Source organism: Xenopus tropicalis, chromosome 2 (genome assembly GCF_000004195.4).
Source record: "Xenopus tropicalis strain Nigerian chromosome 2, UCB_Xtro_10.0, whole genome shotgun sequence".
NCBI classification, from domain to species: Eukaryota; Metazoa; Chordata; class Amphibia; order Anura; family Pipidae; genus Xenopus; species Xenopus tropicalis.
In genome coordinates, this window is record NC_030678.2 from 58,587,993 (window position 1) to 58,606,796 (window position 18,804).

The window sequence follows — 18,804 nt, forward strand, 5'->3', positions numbered from 1 at the left end:
TTCAAATGGGGATCACTGAAAGCAAAATAATTAAAAACCACAAATAAAAATTAAAGACCAACTGCAATTCTGTCTTAGAATATTACTCTATACATCATACTAAAAGTAAACTCAAAGATGAACAACACCTTTAAATGCATTAGCCAAACTGCTCGAAAATACATAAATGCCCTAATTAAGCAATTCATTCTTTACTATTGACCCATCCATGTACTTTACAATAACTCCAAATTACCCCAGGTCCCATATATTCCAGATCTAGATCCTAAACATGTATATATTTAAGTAATGTACTTTCAGTTTGGAAATAAAATGTTTATTCTGAAAGCACTTGTTGCTCTCTGTTCTTCACTTTATTAGCGATTGCAAATTTTAATATCTGAAAGAAGGGAATATCATGAGCAGAATAAATATTTAGTTAACATTGCAGGAACAGTATAGGGAAACTGTATTGTTCATATAACCATCTTCAAAATGTACTTACATATAGCCTCAGCTATGAGAGCGATGCTGACATTAACTGACCCCTGAGCACTATATTAAACAATCAGAGGCCTTGACTGTGGAATGTGGCTAGTATTTTTAGACTTGGCAGGAAGCCTATTTATTTTACCTTTAGAAGTTCTGTCTGCAGTTCCCAGCACTGTTAGAATAATGTTCCCTTCTAAGGTAGCAAAGTCAGTTTGCTTGAGAAGTGATCACTGATCGACATATGTAGCTTCAGTTCTCTCTGTTTTGTGTATGAGCTGCACTTTAAGGGCACCAAAGCGATTTGGCATTGGGATATAGATGTAAACAGGTCAAAACTAATAGCTGTGCCTGATTTAATTTAATACTTGTATTCTATCCACCCTTATTAACCCTCAACAATGTAGATTCTTCTTTGTTGACACAGGAGCTAATAGAATGCTAGGGCTTTAGAAGATACGTTTCAATGTAAATGACAACCAAAAAACGCCAAGAACTGCTGGTTCCAATAGAAGTGTTTTACTGTATAAAGAAATTACTATGTTGAGTTGAGTTTATTATGCAATGTATCCAGCAATTGAGATTTAAAATTTTATACACCCCTTTTAAAGAAAGACTTTTTTGTGGGGTTTTTTTTCTCTAAATTTAGTATTTGCTGCATATTTGCAGCTATATACAAATGTACTAGAGCCGTTCATTAGTTCCAGTTATAGAGCCAATCCACGTATATTAACAAAATTGTATTTTATTAAAGGGCAATTAAAATATTTTCCATTTTTATTTGATGTGAATCTGCAATTCAGGATCAGCCTGGGTAAATAGATATAAACAAATAACATACAGTAGATGTAAGGCATACTATGCATTGGTCAAAATATGTAAGCTCATGCGCCATGCCATTGTGCATAAGTCCAGCATTGCAGACTACTGTACTAAATCTTATGGTGCTTTTAAAAACATTAAACCCAGCAACATTATGGGGCTCATTTATTAAAGCACGATTGAATCTGAATGAGAAACATTCATATTTTTTCTAATTCTTTTCGTACTGACCAGGATAATATCATAAAAATGATGCAACTTTTTCGCAGTTTGTGTAAATTTGCACGAAAGAATCATTTTTTTCGCAATGACTACGAACATTTCGAAATTCATTCAAGCTTTGGTATTGTGACTATCTTTTGGCCAGGTTGGAGCTGCCATTGAATCCTATGGAAGGCTTTCAAAATCATGCATTGAAGTTTCAAAGGCAGGTTTTCGCGCCATTTACGATCGTTCATATACAAACACTTTGTAACTTTTCGGATCGCAACCACAATATTTTCGTACAAGCCCAACACGAATTTTCACGTTTTTTAGGCACATCGGTAATTATCATGGTTACTACAAAATTTTTCCAATCTTTTAATGAGCTAAAATTTGTACTTTAATGAATGGGCCCATAAGTGTAGCTATGTCCAAACCAGTAGCCTACCTGTACTGTGAATGGGCCACAGTGGTGTTTTGTGTGGGGACCAAGGAGGTGACTGGTCTTTAAAACAGGCAGGCAGGAGTTAACAACTAAAGTACATTCTTGAATTAGCCAGCTGCTAGAAATGATATACAGCTATTATTTAAACACAAAAAGAGAAAAAGGATTGCCAGCACATGCTTTCAGACTGTGTAAATATATATCAATAAATATTACAAAGAGAAAGAAAATACCTTGCATAGTATATGTACAGAGAGATAAAATATTGTCAGCAAAGGTACATGGACATTTGGCGATAGAGAACAACTTTCAACTTAAGTTGAGGTATGTGGAAAACCATATAAGCCGAGGCAAGCAATTATGCCTAAATAATTGAAAGAATCAATGACATTGATCCAATGAATTACATTGGACTTATAGTAGAGGAAGCTGAATTCAAGCAACCTGACTTTTAGTAAAATTTATATGGTTGCTGTCATCTAACAAGACTCCAGTGAAGTTACACCATACAGGCAAAATATGACTTGCAACTTGCATTTTACATGATAATGTTGTTGAGTTAGGTTTCCAAAATGGGACTTTTCGTGTAGATGAAAAATGACCCTCACTCTTCACTAGCCTTATATCCCAAAGGACATACCATGTGTAGCTTGATGTGTAAGCATTACCAGTATAGCCCTCAGCAGACAACAGTGCATAAAATGTTTTTAGTTTCCTTAACCCAGTATTTGTAATATTTGGTTTAAATCACTATAAACAACTCTTAAACACTGCAATAACCCAATCAAAGTACACCATGTTCCATACAATTATCGAACTTTTTTTTATTATTCAGAATATTGTGGTTTCTGGAAAAGTTGCTGGAATGTTAATTAAAAAAACACAACAATATTGCAACAGCACAAGAAAAGAAACAAACACAAATATCTCTGGTATCAGAAAGAAAATGTGCCCCTACTCTGGCATTAGCCTAAGATGTATATTCACATCCATATACAGTTACCAGGCCCCCATTTATGTATTGCATTGGAACTAATTCAAGGCTGCAGTAAGGAGACACAGAGCATGGCTTTCAATGCTTGAGTACCACTGAAAATGGTTATATTTTTCTGAAAATGGGCACAAAATTACTAATTAACTTAAATAGACTTAACAAGTGTAATCTGCAGGGAAAACAGGAATATTGTATATTTCATTTAGAGTGTTCTGGGATTTTTGCTCTTATGAGTTGGCCAGCACTGGCTAATAGCGTATCCAGTGACACCAAAATGCTGTCAAAAGCTAAAACAAAGTTGCACTTGGTATGAACTTGGTAACACAAAAATTGAAACACAATAACCTTACGTTTTTCATCATTAAATATGAATATTATTCTTACCAGTTAACATCAGTTAACAACAAATTACAGGAAGCCATACAAGTAACAGAAGGCAGACAAAAGGTGGTTGCTCAAGACGTCTGCTCTAGACAGGTGGACACAAGCTTAAACATTCAGCACATGATTGATATGCCCAAAAGCACTGGGCATTCTTGCATGACTCCAGAGTCTAGACACTAGGGTGGCTGATTTATTATGCTTCCATGTTTGTGCGAAACAATGTTAAAAAAGTGAGTTTTTTAACTTGCTTGTTTTGTGTTTTCAAATGCTTAATCATTTCCTTGAGTGGGGGTTTTTTCACAGTAATGTTTTTTTAAAAATGGAAAAAGTTTGAGGGGGTAAAAAAACAATGCAAGTTGCACTGTTTAAATAAAAGGAAATAATAAACTTCTGTTTTTTACATAGCTTTTTCTATTACCCCCTAGGTTTCTCTTGGTATCCATTACATTTCTGCTGCTGCAGTAGCTCTTGGGAGGGAGATGTTTTAATATATGACCTTTACATATTAAGCTTCATTGACAGTATGTGATTTCTTGACATAGGACAGTTGCAAAGCCTGACACCTTTCAAGATATTTTGCCCAGTAGCATTAGTGTACAAGTACTCCCCCAATCTACCATTCATTATATTTTCTCTCCAGATTGGAGGTGATAAGTGAGTTTACTATTTCCATTATTAACTAAGCTAGCACATTAACGATAAGCTGTGGACATCAGTGGTTTAGGCCATATGGAGGAGGGTATAGATTTCAGTGTCTGGGCAAGATATACAGCGTGTATAAGAACTGAATACCCTTTATGTATCAGGGGTAAAATGGTTTATCTAATATTTTTTATATAGCGCCAACATTTTACTCTGTACTTGTTCCAGTGGGGTTTACTATCTAAATTGCTTCCCTAATTTTCTGTAGGGTCATAAACCAAAACAAAGATTTTACCATGTTAACCAGTAGACCAGGGAAAAATATTTATAGGAATAGAGATGCTTTGTGCAGTCTGCGTTCTGTACAACTACAAGACTCTCTTGCACCTGAAAGCAGTATAATTTGTGCAACAGAATTATGTTCAAGCTAGGAGACATCCAAGGGGAAGCCCATGTACCATTCATTACTTGCCCCTATGAATACCACACTGCCAAATAAATACAGGCACAGGCATGCAAAGAAACTTTAATATTGAAGAGGTGTTACATCATTTGTAATAGATTATATTTTAAAAGGTTCTGATTTCCATGTGATAGTTCCCCTTTAAGGAATTAATTTAATTATGGGGGATATAATAACAATAGCCGTATACTTTAAAGGGAGAGTTTTATATTTTGAATTTTATATATTTCCCTTGCATTTTTGCCTTGAGGAGATATTTTTACAAATACTGTACATACACATAGGTTTTCTGATTTCTTTCAGCATAGTGACATTATACTATTGACCTTGAATTGTTTTTTCTCTCTCTGTCCCCCATTTTTTTTTTTAAACAGACATAAAGCAACTTTTTTTTCTCTCAATATTTGTGACTTGTGGCGCAAATTTTCATCTCTTTCTGTAGAGGCTCATGATTTCTGGAAAACAATGTTATGCATATTATGGATTTTCTAGATGAATAAATCTGTATGGCTGCCAAAACTCAAGAATGTTGTATTCAGAACATTTTTGGAGTAATATAATAAAATACACTAATTAATAAATAGGCCTCCTCATTTGCCCAAGTGCAGTAACCTATAGCAACCAAGTATTGGGTGGCATTTACTGGTCACCTGTTTAAAACCAAACATCTTATTGGTTGCTATGGGTTACTGTATCTTGGCAAAATTAGTGTCATTTGATTAGGTTGTTTTTTCCAAAACCAGATTTTTCTGTATGTCAGGTTCCATGCATATAAATCAATATGAAGTAGATAAAAAATACTGCTCTATGCAAGTATTTTTTTGCTGAACAATAATAGGAAGATAACAACAGAAGTAATGTTAGTAAACGTATCTTAAAGAAAGTGTAAATATAACCTATAATTATAAGTTTAGTGTCTGCATGTTTTATGTGTTTTCGCAAGCCTGTTTACGGTAATTGTCTTCTTGCTCAATTCCTGAGGTTTTAAAGCTGTGCATGTATTTGGAGCGCCTTCGAATTCATTTTGGCTTCTACAGCTGCACAAATCTGTTTCTTATCTAGTCTGCAATGAGTTATGCATCTCCTAAAAACAGGCAGATTTGTGCACTGCTAGGTTCAATCAAAAGATAATTTCACTGAACTTCAGCATTCCAGTTCATAGATTCTCATCATAGAAAGCAGGCAAAATTAACTGCAGACAGATTTTTTTGGTTAATCTAGTTGATTTTCTAAATGCTTTGCCAAATTCTAATGCAATTTTCGCTACCAGTTTTGGGAAAGGGTTGGCACAATTTTTTGGCCAAGATCGTGCCCCTCCTCAATGTCAGCATAGCTCCCTTCTGCAAGTACCGTATATACCCGAGTATAAGCCGAGTTTTCCAGCACTCAAAATGTGCTAAAAAAGGAACCCTCGGCTTATATTCGAGGCAAGTAGCACATTACCTATCCAACCGGGCAATTCATTCTCTCCAGCCATCAGGCACGCACCGGCCATCCGTCACGCGCACGCCCCCCCTGTGGGGTGTGAGGTGCGTGCGCGACGGATGGCCGGTGCGCGCCCGATGGCTGGAGAGAATGAATTGCAACATAAACAAAACATACCAGCAAGGGAGGTAGGGTATTTCATTTTATAACCTATGGCTAAAACATAATGAAACATTTCTGAATATTACATGGTTTTTGTAAAACAGTAATGCACAAATTATTTACTAAAAGTTCTACATTAACATCTCCTACAAGCAGTGCACATTTTCTGTCTTAAAAACCTCACATTTTTTTTGCATACTGTATAATTATTCTATAAGCTTGTACATCAGAGCTGTTCTTGTTTTCTTTATATTGGGGCTAATTATCCAAAAAAATACCAGGTGATGTAGTCAAGTCCTACAAAGAATTCTGTAGAGCCACATCTGCCTTCAGATCATTACATTACATTCTGTACATCACTGTTTTCAGTGTCCTCTTTGCAAATATTTATTATTTTGTTACATGTTGCCTGATTTTTGCAGTAAACTAAACAACTTAATTAGTGTGAGTTTTTTGTGTAGAATAACTTGTCAGACTATAACATGTTAATAATTAAAGAAGACTGTAAAAGTTAAAACGGTTGGATAAGTAATCCGGCATTTTCTTTTAACTGAATAATAAGGGTTCAGCCCCATCAGGTTTTGCAAAATTAAAATTATAACATTTAGATAGATGGCCGGTTGGACAAGTAATCTGGTGCTGCCCTTACTACTGCCTAGGCTTATACTCGAGTCAATAAGTTTTTCCAGTTTTCTTAGGTAAAATTAGGTACCTCGGCTTATATTTGGATCGGCTTATACTCGAGTATATACGGTATACTGGTTCTTTACTGACACTCATGGACCAAAGAAATATTGGTCAGGCCCTTTGCAACGTGTGACTTTGCCGTTACAAGTTACATGTGGCCCTCAGCTGTAACCTTGTTAGTGCTCTTTCTCCTATGTCCATGATTAGCTTCCCTGTTTTAGAGGTTTTCTTCACTTCAATCCTTCAACCAGAGATTAATTTCAGCACCAAAACTTCTAAGATACTTTCATATAGTAGAGGCATCTCTTGTTTATTGAATGTCTAGAAGTGTAATGGCAAGCAGGACATCTTGCTTGTGAGGAAAGTTCAGGTGACTATGCAATGCATATGTTTTTCCAACAGCAATTTATATTAATCCCAGTACAAATATAATTTTGTACATGTTGTTGACCACACTGGAGAACACAAAGTGCCATGACAATATATCCCATATATGCCACTACCCGTTTTGTGGATTTTCCACATAAATAATATAGGTCATATTTACTTTTCTTTTCACAAAGCAGCATGTTATAATGCAAGCTTCATATTCCAAAGCCAGATACAAGGAACAGGCATAGCAGCAAGTGAAAACAACATCTCTGATTGGTCTTTAGCCCAGATCAGACCAGTCATTGTACAGGGCTATCCATTTTAACTTGCCTTTCTATGTGTGTTAGCAATTGCACTAATATCTAGCTCATCTTTACACAGTTGGATATTCAGCAATGTAGCCCATGAAAGACCAGAATTTCAAAATGACATTCTGAAATGAGGCAAAAATATTAATTTTGCACTTTATATTAAAAGGCTAATTGCCTTTTTTACTTTGGCATGCTTGGTCTGTTTCTGGGGAAACCTGGCATTTGTAATATATAACTTTAATGCAGTGGACATTGTTTGACAAAACTTTTATTCTGATTTTTTTTTTTACATTTTAAAGAAATATGTTCTATAAATGTACATTTACTGCTATTAGCATTTTATACATATACTCCATAGTAGTAAATGGATAGGAATACGGATGTATTCCATAGGAGTATATGGATACATATGCAATCACACTGCTCGAGGTCCCTAAATAATACTGCTACAGTCAAAAGTATAAGACCAGCACAAGTAATTATAGGAGAGTGCAGGGATAAATGTGGTGCTGGGCACCTAAATGTTAATTTTCAGTGCTGTTCAGTATATCACAGGGTCTCCCAAGTGTTAAAGTCTTACAGGGCCCCAAGGAAAGTGGGCCCTGTAAGATTGTGACCCTAGGAGAGTATACTCTTACATTTGTGATGTAATGCTTCACAGAGTTTAATGAATAATGCATTCATAGCTGAATATTTATAAGGATTTGGAGTCACCTTGAAGTTCAGTGACCTGTTTAAATTCCTGTAGCCTTACTGATGGAGTTTGCACTTGCCAGGCTGAATTGCTTATCCACTACCCCTGTTAACCACAACACACAACCCACCACAAACAAACCCCAGTATACCTTGAGGCACACTTGAAAAAATACATCACAGTCAATTAACATAATTTGAATAGAGAAGTGCCGAATTCACATCAACAAACTATGTGAAACTTAAACAAGATGGATGATGTAGGCTGCTGTTTTGTTTTTATCTTTTATTATATTGGCCCTTGCTTGTACTTTTATTGTATTGTTCTACTGTACAGCACTGCATGCACAAGTAGTACTTTATAAATAAAAATGTACTTACATATATAAAAAAGCTAAAGGCTTTTGTAAATGTATTTGTAAGCAAAAGCAGTGTTTGTTTACCAATTTATGTTATTTGGTTCTGACTCTTAAATCATTGTATTCAAAGTCAGTTCTCTTCCAGATCTGTTGTCAGCTGGCTTTTGCTATTTGGTTTTAGGAGTGAGAGTCAAAAGTACAGAGAGTACAAACAGATACTGTTTTAAATTACAATTATATTTACTAATAACTTTAAAACCATTTAAAAACTTGTAATGATGTTTATTGGAAAATCCTTTAAACTTACAGGTATAGGACCCGTTATCCAGAATGCTCGGGACCAAGGGTATTCTGGATAAGGGGGTCTTTCTGTAATTTGGATCTCCATACCTTAAGTCTACTAAAAAATCAATAAAACATTAATTAAACCCAATATGATTGTTTTGCATCTAATAAGGATTAATTATATCTTAGTTATAACAGTTACAAGGTACTGTTTTATTATTACAGAGAAAAAGGAAATCAGTGTTAAAATTCTGAATTATTTGATTACAATGGAGTTTATGGGAGACGGGCTTTCCGTAATATAGAGCTTTCTGGATAAGGGATCCCATACCCGTGCTTGCTTTTTTTACCTGCTTGAAACATGTTCTGTGTGTGTGCTAACAGGCTATTCACATGCCTCTCTGAATAAGTATATGAGCTTCATCTTATGGAAATAAGACCTTTCTAAATATACAAACCAGATTCCAAAAAAATTGGGACACTAAACAAATTGTGAATAAAAACTGAACGCAATGAGGGGGGGCGTGGCTGACCACGGAACTGTATGGCAGCAGGATAAGTGAGCTCCGCACAGACTGAGACACTAAGCCGACAAATCTGCACTTAACATGGGGAAAACTCATAAAAACAAACCGGAGAGAGAGAGGCAAGCGGTGGAGAAATCATTACCACCAGAAAAAGTGATGGCACCGATATTTAAACATTCCAAAGCAGGAGAAACAACATACGGGTCAGAGGGGTCCCTGAAACTATCACTAAAGAGGAAATCCATACAGCCTTATTACAAATATTTAATAGCTTACTGGGAAGAGAAGCAAACACAGAAATTAAAATTGATCGTGAACACAGGGTTATTAAACCCAGGAATGCTCCCCCAGAGGCACCACGCGATATACTGTGCTGTATACATGATTTCCAGACCAAGGAAGAAATCCTTAATAAAGCGAGAATGGCAACAAAAATAAACTTTGATGACCAAAAAATCTCTCTGTTCCAAGACCTATCCAGATATACATTAACCAAAAGGAAGCAACTAAAACCTTTACTAGACTTACTAAAAGCTAACAATGTGCAATATCGTTGGGGATTCCCGTTTTGCCTAATAACAACCAAAAATGGCCAGCAAATCACCCTCAGAACACCTAGAGACACTAAAGAGTTCTTCAGCAAACTACAACTAGAGGAAATCCCCCTACCAGGATGGATAGAAGAGGAAGAAGACCTCACTCAAATCGATGTAGATACTGACAACGAATGGAGGGAAATGCCTCTGCAAAGACGCACACCAAGAACCCCGAAACATAGACTCCTTAAGGACTATAACCTAAAAGCAACACCCAAAAGAACAAAAGACTGACCAAGTTAAGCACTAAAGGCAACAACAAATAAAGGGTATCGATATATCACTCTTAAACCCATGTTAAAATGTTGCATTGTTATACCATGTTAGGTATTAACATTCTTTATTTACAATAGTCGGCAGTCTCAAGAAATGTGCTGATTAATGATGTTAAGTGAAGCACTAGCCACCCGTTCCGCTAGGCCATCACTAACCCCCCCAGATATCATAGATATCACAGTAGACCATATAGCTCTTACTAGGTGGGGTGAACTACAAACCCCCACATTACAAAGAGCGGTTTCAAATAAAGTATTCCAGCCAAACGGCAAATCATTGTACATAAGTTATATCCCCAGTTCTATAAGTTTAAGACTTTTCTTACTATGCATCATTTTGCTAAGGGAAATACCAGAACCACTGTTATATTCTCTTATGTCTATGGTAATTGATATGTTTAAGCTACATGTTTTAAAAAATTATAATGTCAACTAACGCAATATGTTCTCTTATATCTTATAACGTCAATGGGTTAAATGAACCGGTCAAAAGATCACAGGTCTTGCGTGAATGCAATAGGCTGGGAGCAAAAATAGTCTTTATACAAGAAACACATTTCAAGGCAGGTAACCAACCTCATATCACACCAAAAGTCTACACACGAATGTTCACTAGCAATAACCCTGAAAAAAAATCATTAGGGGTCATGATTTTGATACATAAAGATGTACCCTTTACTCATACAGAAACGCTAAAAGACAAAAATGGCCGATACTTATTTGTAAAGGGTAAATTAGCCAACACTTCAGTCACACTAGCCAATATCTACTTGCCTAATCAAGGCCAATTAAAACTACTGGCAGAAATAGCCAACCAGCTCGAAACATTCACGGAAGGCCTGCTGTTATTAGGAGGTGATTTAAACCTCCCTTTGAATCCATTAGTGGACTCATCCTCTAGCAAGCATAATTTATCATATAAAACTTTAAAAAAGGTGAAAGCTATTTTTCATAACTTAAGGTTAATCGATACATGGAGATGTCTAAACCCTAAAGAAAGGGACTACTCACACTACTCCCCGGTGCACAATAGTTATGCAAGAATAGACTACATATGGATGTCCCAAAATTGGCTACATTACTTAAAAGCAGCCAACATAGAACAAACCACCATATCTGATCATGCTCCAGTCAAAATAACATTTGAAATCCCTAACACCCTTAAATCAGAGTTCTTATGGCGATTAAATGAACATATATTTACTAATCCGAAGAATATAGAAATAATACAAAACCATATTAAGCAAGTTTTTAAAGAAAATGACTTACCTGATACGAATCCTGCCATTCTATGGGAAACACACAAGTGTGTTATGAGAGGCCATCTTATAGCTTTATGCTCTAAAATAAAAAAAGAAAGAAGCAAAGAAATAGACAAATTAATCCAAGAAATAAGAACAATAGAAAAAACCCATAAATAATCTTTAGCAAAACAGACATACCAACATCTCCTATCTAAAAGAGTTCAATTGAAAGCCTTACTAGATATTAAAACCTACAAAGCCTATTTAGGTACTAGACAGCGATTTTATGAGTACAATAGCAAATGCAATAAATTCTTTAGCAACATTCTGAAAAGCAGACAAGACAAAACCCATATCACAGCTATAAAAGACAAAAACCAAATAATACATCAAAGTACAAAACAAATTGCGGCCTCCTTTCAGGAATTCTATCAAAAATTATATAGAATTAAAACAGGAACTAACTCTAGATCCGAAATAGACAAAGTTAAACAATTCATATCCTCAGCGCACCTTCCCCAACTATCTAAAGCACAAGCCTCAAAACTAGAAGAACCATTTACAACTCTAGAAATAAATAAAATTATAACTGAACTCCCAAACAACAAAAGTCCAGGCCCCGATGGATTTAGTGCCACTTATTATAAACAGTTTCAATCAGACCTAGTAAATTACCTCACTACGTACTTCAACTCAATAAACCTAGATCAAACTTTCCCTAACCAAGCAAAAGAGGCGCATATAACCATAATAGCCAAACCAAACAAAGACCCACTACTATGTGCCAGCTACAGGCCAATCTCATTGATCAATATCGATCTTAAGATCTATGCTAAATTGCTAGCCAATAGGATTAAAACTATTATTCCCGAATTAATTCATCCTGATCAATCGGGATTTGTCCCCTTTAGAGAAGGCAAAGATAACACCTCCAGACTAATTTCTCTAATACACCATGCTCAAAAAGCAAAAATACCGAGTATGCTCCTCACCACCGATGCTGAAAAAGCATTTGACAGGGTGTCCTGGGACTTTCTTAAATATACTTTGTTAGGATTTGGACTAGGCGAACAAACAACCGGGAAAATACTAGCCCTATACTCTAACCCAACAGCCAGAATTAGAATTAATGGAACCCTATCTCCAGTAATCCATATATGCAATGGCACCAGACAAGGGTGCCCCCTATCCCCGGTCTTATTTATTCTTGTTATGGAAACACTATTATCACATATTAGATTAAATAAGGACATAACAGGAATAAGATTAGGACACCAAGAACATAAAGCAATAGCCTTTGCAGATGACCTTCTCCTCTTTATTACTAAACCCCATATCGCCCTACCAAACATAATGAATCTCCTAGACAAATTTGGAGTAGTATCAAATTTTAAAATCAATGCGAGCAAATCTGAAGCACTAAGTATTAACTTGCCACCACAGGAACAAAAGCGGATAGCAGGAAACTTCCCATTTCAATGGGCCAAAACTTCAATAAAACACTTGGGAGCAAACATAGCAAAAGATCTTACATCCTTATACTCCTATAATTTTATACCCCTTCTAACAGAAATTGAAAACACACTAAAAAAATGGGAAAATAACAATAAATTATCTTGGTTCGGACGCATCCAAGTGATAAAAATGATAATCACACCCAAAATATTATACCTTCTCCAACTACTACCCATTAAGATACCCAAATCCTTCTTCTGCAAAGTAAAAGCAATAATCTCCAGATTTATTTGGAACAACAAAAAACCTAGACAGAAATATAGTAAGCTAATTTTACATAAAGATAGCGGAGGACTATCAGTACCAGATATATATATGTACTATGTGTCTACTCATTTACAACGTATTCTATCATGGAAAACAGGTATAGAAAAAAGAAAAATCTGGCTCGAGCTTGAACAACTTCTATGCAAAGTCCCCTTGTACAACCTGATTTGGGCTCTCCCCTCTAATATCCCACAAGAACTGCATCACCACCCACTAATAGGAGCTACTCTAAAGATTTGGTTAGAAATAAGAGACGAATGGGGAATATCCCCCCACCCATCTCCCAATACTCCATTACTAAATAATCTAGACTTCCCTCCAAGTCTAGAGAAAAGAACCTTCGACCATTGGGCTGAGACCAACAACAGAACAACAGTTCTAGCAGACCTACTATCTGCCAAAGGCTTACTACCCCTAGAAACAATACAGAAATCTAGACATACTCGCCCAAGGGACATATGGTGTTATAGACAATTACATCACTACTGTACCTCCAGTAACCTATCTAAAGCAATCAGAGAAGTCACATGGTGGGAACAAATGATGCACCTTTCAGGCAGAATAAAAAAACCACTATCCACAATCTATAAAGGGTTAATAAAAAACTCTCTCTGTAGAGACGAAACCTTGGAATATAAATGGGAGACAAAGCTAGGGATCAATATTAACTCCAAGATCTGGTTACAGATCTATAGATCTATGCACAAAAGCTCCATATCATCAAAAACCCAAGAAGCAAATTACAAATTAATTTCTCAATGGTATTATACTCCCATTAGACTAAACAAAATGTTTAGTAATGTATCAAAATTATGTTGGAGATGCCTTAACCAAAATGGCACATATAAACATATCTGGTTTGACTGCCCAAAAATTAAAACATTCTGGGCCAATGTCATGGAAATAATACATAGAACAGTCCCACTCCACCCGAAGGTTAACCTTGCTGCCTTAATAGTACTACACTATGATTCTACAACAAACCAAGTGGTTACAAATCAATTATTGCTTTTTATGGTCCAAGCAGCGAAATCCCTAATCCCTAAGAAATGGCTCCAGAAATCCCCCCCTACCATCTCAGAATGGTTCTCCACTATGGAAGAAATCAAAAAATTCGAAGAGATTAAGGCCATGAGACATGGCACTTTCTCTAACCTAAGGAAAACCTGGGCACCCTGGTACAAAAACAATTGAGATCTGATAAAACAACTACGCTAACCTGCCTAGAGGACCACAAATATCACTATCATTAATACCTTTCCTCAGGTATACCCTACCAGGTCTGATCATCCGAAGATGTACTGTTTGTATTTGCATTATGAATATGTTAATTGACAACCCTTTTGTAAAATATGCATAAACCTGTTTAACACCTGATTATTATACTTACCAGAATGACAAAGTCTGCAAATTTCTCTGTTTTTTCCCCTCCTTCCCCATCCCTCTTCCTTTCTGTATCCCTCCTAAAAAAACCAATAAAGAAAGAATTATTAAAAAAAAAAAAAACTGAACGCAATGATGTGGAGGTGCCAACTTCTAATATTTTATTCAGAATAGAACATAAATCACGGAACAAAAGTTTAAACTGAGAAAATGTACCATTTTAAGGGAAAAATATGTTGATTCAGAATTTCATGGTGTCAATAAATCCCAAAAAAGTTGGGACAAGTAGCAATAAGAGGCTGGAAAAAGTAAATTTTAGCATAACGAAGAGCTGGAAGACCAAATAACACTAATTAGGTCAATTGGAAACATGATTGGGTATAAAAAGAGCTTCTCAGAGTGTCTCTCAGAAGCCAAGATGGTTAGAGGATCACCAATTCCCACAATGTTGCGCAGAAAGATAGTGGAGTAATATCAGAAAGGTGTTACCCAGCGAAAAATTGCAAAGATTTTGCATCTATCATCAACTGTGCATAACATCATCCGAAGATTCAGAGAATCTGGAACAATCTCTGTGCGTAAGGGTCAAGGCAGTAAAACCATACTGGGCCCTTAAACGACACTGCACCACAAACAGGAATGCTACTGTAAAGGAAATCACAGAATGGGCTCAGGAATACTTCCAGAAACCATTGTCAGTGAACACAATCCACTGTGCCATCCGCCGTTGCCAGCTGAAACTCTACAGTGCAAAGAAGAAGCCATTTCTAAGCAAGATCCACAAGCTCCGGCATTTTCACTGGGCCAGGGATAATTTAAAATGGAGTGTGGCAAAATGGAAGACTGTTCTGTGGTCAGATGAGTCACGATTCGAAGTTCTTTTTGGAAATCTGGGATGTCATGTCATGCGGACCAAAGAGGACAAGGACAACCCAAGTTGTTATCAACGCTCAGTTCAGAAGCCTGCATCTCTGATGGTATGGGGTTGCATGAGTGCGTGTGGCATGGGCAGCTTGCATGTCTGGAAAGGCAGCATCAATGCAGAAAAATATATTCAGGTTCTAGAATAACATATGCTCCCATCCAGACGTCATCTCTTTCAGGGAAGACCCTGCATTTTTCAACAAGATAATGCCAGACCACATTCTGCATCAATCACAACATCATGGCTGCGTAGGAGAAGGATCCGGGTACTGAAATGGCCAGTCTGCAGTCCAGATCTTTCACCTATAGAGAACATTTGGCGCATCATAAAGAGGAAGGTGCGACAAAGAAGGCCCAAGACGATTGAACAGTTAGAGAGCATTCCTATTCCTAAACTTGAGAAACTGGTCTCCTCAGTCCCCAGATGTCTGTTGAGTGTTGTAAGAAGAAGGGGAGATGCCACACAGTGGTGAAAATGGCCTTGTCCCAACTTTTTTGGGATTTGTTGACACCATGAAATTCTGAATCAACATATTTTTCCCTTAAAATGGTACATTTTCTCAGTTTAAATGTTTGTTCCGTTCTATTCTGAATAAAATATTAGAAGTTGACACCTCCGCATCCTTGCGTTCAGTTTTTATTCACAATTTGTTTAGTGTCCCAACTTTTTTGGAATCCAGGTTGTACTTGTTTCAAACTTTTGTACTGTTTTTGAAATAATCAAGTTACTTTTCAGTACCCCAATCTTTTTTCAAGTAGGGGTAGGAGTCCCTTTGCTCCCTTTGCCTAGATGGGCAAAGTAAAGAGAGCGTCCACCTCCACCTTGTGCTCACATCCAACACCCTCCAGCTTACACATCACCCCATGCATTATAATTACCTTCAGGACCCAAACCAACACTCCAACACTTTTGAGCCCAAGGCATGTGCCCCTTCTGCCTACTTTTAGTTCTGCCACTGGAGAATGGTTAGGGGAGTTAGAAAATAGTAGCTTGGTTATTTTAGAAATGGTACAGAAAATTTTGATTACCTTTTGAAAATGTCTTTCCATGAGATGAAACCTGCTCGAGAAAATCACAAAGAATTAGTACAGTAAAGGATACATAAAGAAGGTGCATGCCTGTACTTTTATTCCATAAACATACCAAGAAAAGCACCCAGGTCTTTCATTTATGAATCTGTCTAGACAAAACATGTTAACTTTGAAATAAATTCCTTAATGCTAAAAAGTAAAGTATTGTATACACTACTTTAATTTCCAAGACAACCCTAAAATAATGTTGTTTTCTTTGTCTCTGTCTCTCTCTGACTCATACATACACACATAAAAATACACAATTTGTATGGTTATTATCCATTGTATACAGAGATTACACATTACACATACAACATGGTCAGTTTTTATTAGGAGCCTGTATGTTTTCGGAATGTGGATGGAAACTGAATTGCCTAAAGGAAACCCCAACAGATGTAAAATACTTTGTCTCAAAATCAGTGGCAGAACTACAATTCAGCAATCGTAGAGGGACTGGGGAAGAGACTAATTTTGACTGTGGGGGTCTATTGTAAAGTTCTGGTATAATTTTCTTTTCTGGCTTCCTTGTCAGCACCAAGCTTGTGTGGATGGTGGATACACATTACACCACTATTCAAGATTGATGCGTATATTTAAAACCAATTAAAGTTAATTGTTAAAAATTACCAATAGTGAACCTTTGAATTATGTTGGCCATTCATCGACTTTGGAAAACACCCAGGTTTGAAAGTGGATCATTACAGAATCATCATTTATTTACATAGTGCCAGCAAAGTGAAGTTTCTGTTTCTTTCTCAAGGGCTGACACCTTGTTGGTAAAAAAACATGTAGATATTAGGCCTGCATCAAACCAGTACAAGGAAACACGATTTAAAATGCTGTAGAAGCTGTAAATAACTGGCTAACGTGTAAGATTTTACTCTAGACTGCATGACGTTTAGTAAATCGCTCCTTAGTCAAAAAACGTTCATCTTGGTCAATTTGAACTAAGACTAATGCAGACTGACAGCAAAGAGGCTTCCATTATGTCTGCAGCTATAATTCAGTTTTTCTGTATCCACAGCTTATAGGGCTGTTATTATTATTAGCTTGTGCTTATAAAGCACCAACATATTCCACAATAGTGTACAATAAAGTGGATTGTACAGAGAACAACCAAGAACCTATACAAGAGGTACAGTGGGCCCTGCCCAAAAGAGCTTGTGATCTAAAAATCCTATTGTGGGAGCTGAACTTTTGGGATATACTGATAGAAAAAGGTAAACTGATTGTTAGCCATTCTGAGTACCCTTACAACTAAATGGTATACAATTAAAGGAGACATTTTCTATAAAGTTCATATTCAGTTATAATATTCATCCTCCCTCAAAATGTGAAATGATGCAGAAAGAAAGATGTTTTGAAAGCATTTTACCTCTTAAAACTGTCATTATATGAGAGCTGCATAGACAGCCTCTCAAGTCAGAAGCCAGAGTGAAATGATAGATGGGAGTGTCACTTCAGTCTCCCAGAGGAAGTGGTCACAGCACTGATTGACAGGCTTTACTCAACAGTACGAGGGAAAACCCCTCCCAGTTTACTCCTGTGTCTCTCTGCTTGTGGTGCCTGAGTCACTAAAGTCTTTCAGGGCCTGCGGCTCCAGCCACATACTGAAGAGTCTAAACCGAAAGCTAACAAAAAGGGCTGGGTAGAGCACAGTTTTCAAGCAGTTATGGACATATTTGAACCCAAAGGTATTAAAATAAAAACACTTCTATTTTACATTATTTTACATGGTTTAGTGCATTGTATAAATGTATGGTATATGTCACCTTTAAATGAGAAGGAAATGTAAAAACTAAGTAAGCTTTAACAGAAAGGTCTATGCAAATACAGCCATAAGCACTCACAGAAATGCTAGGCTGAGTTCCCTGTCAAAAGATTAGTTGTGTCTGTTTTCCTCTGCCAGAGACACACAGCTTTCTGCTCTCTCCTGCTCCCCCCTCCCATAAGAATGCTAAGAACTCACTCCCCCCCCTTAGTAATTATAGTCTTACTAACTGAGTATGTTCACTTGGTCAGGGTGTCTGTGCAGGAGTGAGGCATTATGGGAACTTTCTTTACACAGCTCAGCGTTTTTTCTTCCTGTTTGGCTTCTGATCATCTTAACAGGTGAAATATGGGGAGACTTAAGGGCACTATTGAGACAACTGAAAGTATGCCTGCAGCTTGAGATTAACTCTTTATTAGGCTTTCCTTTTCCTTTAAAACACACAAATGTATGGACCATTGACCAAATCCATTTGTTAAGCCCAATGGTATTGAAATAGAAGTTGTGCCACT

At 36.7% G+C, this 18,804-nt stretch overlaps 1 protein-coding gene across 5 annotated transcripts in view; it reads left to right on the forward strand.

Annotated features, from left to right (window-relative positions):
* The window catches only part of mid1 (midline 1), a 197,961-nt gene that overhangs the window by 129,076 nt on the left and 50,081 nt on the right, over nt 1–18,804 (forward strand). The gene's annotated exons all lie outside the window — the stretch shown is intronic.